We start from the raw sequence: 6000 nt of genomic DNA on the forward strand, positions 1-6000 counted from the left end.
GAGCCATGCTTTCAATTTGTTGTTTTTACACTTTGTATTTAATTATTGCTCGAAAGCAAAATGCGCGTGGAATGGTAGAGAGAACAATAAGACTTGGTAAGGGCTATGATTTTTAAGTCGTCCACTATGATTTTAAGTAATTTTTTTTTTCAGAGCAGATGACCCGCAAACGTTAGGTACTAGAAAGCTTATATGCAAGGTAATATAAGAAAATCGTATAATATATTTGTTACAAAAAGATGTTCCCTACCTACATCTTACTAGCAATTGCAATTTGCTACGGACAAAGTTATACCAATAAACATCCAATAAAAGCATCAACGTGCAACACGGGGGAAAATATAATTTACAACCAACGGAAAGTAAAAGTTCGATCAAAGTTTAATTGAATACGACCACTACCAACGTTACTGTGTGTTTGATTATCGTTTGTAAATTCGATTTTAGATTATTATAATTTAAAAAATTAATTTTAGATAAAAATAAATATAAAATTAAGTGATTTATATTTAGATATTTGTGCGTATAAATGATTTTGAAAGAATAAATATTATTTAAAATAATATTAGTTAAAATCACTTTCAAATGAATAATTACCAAAAAGCTATAAATATTATATTAATTTTTCAAAAATATTTATTAAATATGTGAAAGGTTAAAAATGCCTATCTCAAAAACAACAACTTCTAAGTTTTACCTAAACCCAAGTTTAGAGGAAAAATTGTAATGAAAAGCATTGAAGTGAAATTTACCAATCATGAAATCACATTTGACATGCGATAACAGTGTGTTTTGATGAACCAATGCATAACCGAACACCTTAAAAGTTGTTGAAACAAAAGTTTACACAAAATAATAAGATTTTTTATAACGAAACTCATAATTAAGCTGCACCTAAGAGTTTGTAATTACATCGAAAGCATAAAAATCAACTTAAACATGTAAGTGTAAAACTATTTGTGTCTCATGTATAAAATTAAGTGTCAGTTGATTTAATTAATAAAAGGACATAATGGTAATTGACAGTAAAGGGAAGTTATTAAAAGTGTAGCTGCTGATAGGTGCAGATATATAATGTCATAAGGTCAGTTTTCTGATTAAGGGGTCTGACAGAAAACAAACGTCCATCTGGGTCTGCCTATGATAGTTGTATCCTATCCCTATCAAAGAAGATACAAGAACAGTGAAGGGTAAAGACTCAGAGAAAGGATATCACCATCAAAGTTCTTCCGCAATTATGGACAAAGGTATGTTTATGTGAAACTCATAAATTCTGAAGATCCTATGTCATGTTCTTGAATGATTACTGTTGAACATGAATAAATGTATTACTGATGAAATTAACTTACAGTAAGGACATTTAAAAATAAAATAAAAAATAAAAAATAGGATTATCAACCCACCACTGACTGACATTCATGGATATGAGTGACAATTTTCGTAACAAAATTAATATTCGAGTCAACCTGCCTTTAAATTTGTGTCATGTTCATGTTGGTAAAAGTTGATATGAAAAAATTTGTGTTATGTTATGGGTTAGCAAACGCAAAATTTATCTACATTAATCTTCTTACATATTATTTGTGTAGTGTTGTATCAACACAATATTGGTAAAAGTAACATTTAATATACAATTTATTCGTATTTTTTGTGTCAACTTGCTTAATAAGAGACACACTTTGAAGTTACGAATTATTCGTATCGTATCAATCCATAAAATAAGGCTATCATATTCATGTTGAAGATTTTAGTTTATTTTCAAATTTTTATTTATGTTGATATTGAATATATTGATATTATTGGTATCAAATTTGTGAGTATTGTGTCAACCAAAAATTTTCATCCCTGTTTAAGGAGCATGTAGACTTGGGGCCTGTTTGGTGTGACATATAAGGTATGATAGTATAAGCTTATATTATACGTTATGACATTTTCCGGTGTTTGGTGTGACCATCGTATAGTATAAGCTTATACGGCATAATCCCTTGATACATCAAAACAATGTATAACTTAATCCGGCCTAAGGGTGAGGGATAAAGCCTGATAAGAGTTTGATGTATTAACATCAATAAAAATATTATTTTAAAATAAAAATAAAAATATTAATATATTATTTTAATATTAATCTATTAATATATTAATATCCCATCCTTTTAATATATTTTAAAATATTGAATATTTTTATTTTTATAAAAATTAATTTATATTTTGGACACACTGATCAATAAATTTTTATAAAAATCAATATCATATTAAATTTTTTGAAGAATTATATAAATTCTTTATTAAAGGATATTTTTATTAAAAATATTTATTATTATCATATATAGTATTATACAGTGCATTACCAAATGCTAGATGATATTATCTTATATAATATATTATTTTATATAATACCGTGCCAAACGCTGGATAGTATTAAAATTCATTCAGGTCTTATACAATCAGGCCTTATCCTATACTATGCACCAAACATGCCCTTGGTTTTCAAAAGTATAATGAATACAATCCACCAGCAAGATAAACTTGTTGAAATCATTGTTGTAAAATCCAGCCCGACTCGAAAATCGGTAAACCGGTTATTGGATTGGTTCGGATCAAGCATTGAATCGGTCATGTATTGACCCAGTCAAACTCAATAAAAATCCGGAAAAAACCGGCCAAACCCGGTGATTCAGTGACCCGGTCGAGTCATGCATTTAAAAAAAATAAAGAAAAATAAAAAAATCAAAATTGTTTCATCTTGTCAAAAAAAAATGTAGAACTCATTTAAAAACTTTTTGTAATTTTATTTGATAGTATATTCTTCTACAATGACCTCAAATTTCATCTTCCAATATTGAAGTAATTTGCGAACTAATAAATTAAGAGAATGTGACATATGTCATTTTAATATATTTGAATTTGAAAAATATGAGTTTAATGTCATTGGGAGGTATGTTTATGAGCATTCTGAGTTGCAATTTAAATTGACATAGTAATAACATGTATTTGTATTTATTTATGCTTCACGTTTTTGAGCTTATTTAATAAATTTTGTATAATTCATTTTAGATATGAAGAATATAATTGAATTTATATGTTCGTATTATATATAATTTTATATATGTATATATATTCGTGTCAATTGGTCCGACCAGTGACCCACCAGTTCGACCAGTGACCTAGTACTCCAATCAAATCGATGTATGGATCGGATTTAATAATACTGATTGAAACACGGTTTAGAACTCTCTTACAGATTTCTTTGCCCATTCAAAACGTCACTAAAAAGTAAAAATAATGCAAAAGGACTTTACTTTAAAATATGATTTTTTTAATCAATGGAATATAGCTTTATGGCTTTGAATACTAAAAGAAAGGTTAATTAACCACACATATTTTGTAATATTTTTTTTAAGTAAATTTTATGTGAGTCTTGTTAATAAAAAGTGAATTCTGATTATTTAATCAGAAAGTATGCTAAAAAAACATATCATTTACATTTTTATTTGAAAGTAATAAATGAAAAAGGCCATAATTTAAAGTTACCGTAGTCAATTGGTGATGAACAGCAATTTTTGATAAATTATTTTTACAGAAACAATTTCTCATGTTCATCTCATCTCAAATGAGTTAAACGAATTCCATGGACGAGGTAAGACATATTTGTTATAATGGAAATATTGTTTTAAATTTTGATAAAACATAATTGTGATATAGAATTTAAAGACATAAGCCTTTCCTTTATATCATACATTAGATAAAACATTTTATTCACTTAAAAACACTACAAAAAATGAGGTGATTTGTGGAGGTTATTTACTGGAGGTCAATAAAACCCCCAGAAAATATATCAATTGTGGCGTTTTTTTTGAACGCCAGTTTGCAATTTTTTTTTTTTTTTTGTTAATTTATATTAAGTGGGAGGTTTTGACCCCCAGATTTAATATAAATTTTTGAATAATTTTTATGACCGCTACAATTGTTTTTTCATCAAACTCCAACACTAACGCCTTCGTCTTCTTCTTATTCTATCTCTAAACTATTTCTTACAGGAAACTAACAACACTAAGGTATTTTCATTGCAAGGCAAAGATAATCCACACTAACGTATTTTCTTCTTCACGCTTTCATTTTCTTCTTCGTCACTTCACATCTTTATCTCTTACAAGGAACTAACCTATTTCTTTGAAATTTGTATTTTAGGAATTTTTTCTTGGGAAATTGGACGTGGTTTGACGGATCCACCTCTCCAACCACAATGTGACTTTAAAATTGGACGTGGTTTGACGGATCCACCTCTCCAACCAAAGCTCTCATGCCCAAGTCTTCTGCTCTTCTTCTCTACAGCTTATACTAGCAGGTTCGTTAACCATTCTTCATTTTTCGATGTGGATTCCTGATTTGCCTTTTTGGTTCGCTTAAATCTTTGAACGTGGAGTTGATATTTTTTCCCCTTTGTTTCATCATCTTGTCGGTGATGGCATCATAAACAATTTTGTATTTGCTACTACTTTGTGTGGGTGTGATGTTTCGGTAGATCTGGTTTTTATACGTTTGATTCGTTGATTGGGGAAGGTGGATGTGGAAAGAAAAGTGCATGAGGAGTAGTAATGTTGGATATTGGTATTTTATTGAACTTCAGAACTTGTATTTTTGGTTCCATGCACTGGGACACTGAAAATTATTTGCATCTCAATTTTTTCCTTTGACTGGATAATAGTGCCAAATAGTGGAATTGTTGCTTGCAAGCTGCAATTATGATTCCGATTTTAAGAGCTGGAAGAAAGGTGGTGATTTAATTTATCTATCAAGTGGCTGCTTATTACATGGGGTATAATAAAAAAATATAAAAAAGATAAAGTTGGAAGCACAGTATGTGGGAAGACACGCACATACCCACTATAATTTCTGACTTCTTCAAATACCCAAATATATATATAAAAAAAAAGTTGGCTACAATAATCTCATTCTCAGTACACAACACACAATAGAATTGATGAATTAGATAGATCTCAGAGAGAGGTGAGAGAGAGATGTCACGAGGGAGATATGATTCAGGAGGAGGTTGTTTGAGACTATGTTTGGTGTTGTTTGCAGTAGTCTCAACTTTGGGTGCGTGTGGGCCTGCTCTCTATTGGAGATTCAAGAACCGCATTACTCTTGGCAATTCCAATTCCAATTCTTGTCCTCCATGCCTCTGTGATTGTCCTCCTCCTTTGTCCCTCTTCCAAGTCGCTCCTGGTAATTCTTCCTTTTTTTTCAATACTCTTATCTTGGATCTATCTAATAATTATATTAAGAATTATGTGAAAATAAAATAAATAATAAAATAAAAGCAAATTAATGATTCCCTCTTTGTACAGTGATTGAACAAGTTTGTTACACTAGATTGTAACTGTTTGTTTGTTTGTTGTATTATGTCTTAAGATAGAGTAGACATGGAAAGCTTATTTTTTGTGAACATGTATGGTCTACAGGAATTAACCTAGCATACTTACTTGCTCTATTCAATCTTGCTACTGCAATGCAATTTTTTGTATTCTGGTGTTAAAATTGCAACTGGTGAAAATTATTTTATTGACTGACTGTCTGTGATAACATTTGTAGTAATTTTTTCATGTTTATCTTATAGAATAGAAGGTTCATTTATTAAAGTAAGAATTAGTTATAACTATTAATGAATTACTTTTCAGGAATGTCCCCATTTCTTCTCTTGGGACATTGGCTTAAATTATCTTATGCATTAATTGTATGTCCCTGGTATAGCAAATTTATGCCTAAAGAGATTGATGAATGAAACTTTACGCTGTAGCCATTATTTGTCTTGGTACAGGTCAATTTTGATACATGTATGTTTGGAATTCATTTTTATGTCAGTACTTAACTACTTGTTTACTGATTCGTTTCTTTCATTTGTGTCTTTCTTTACACAGGGCTGGCCAATCTCTGTGTCTCAGGTTAGAGTTTCTTCTGATGGCTTTTCTCAAATGTATATTTTGATATAAGCTTCTTATT

This window comes from Gastrolobium bilobum, unplaced genomic scaffold (assembly GCF_033153095.1).
Source record: "Gastrolobium bilobum isolate Gb01-03AN ecotype WA unplaced genomic scaffold, APGP_CSIRO_Gbil_v1 utg6021, whole genome shotgun sequence".
In the NCBI taxonomy this organism is placed as follows: domain Eukaryota; kingdom Viridiplantae; phylum Streptophyta; class Magnoliopsida; order Fabales; family Fabaceae; genus Gastrolobium; species Gastrolobium bilobum.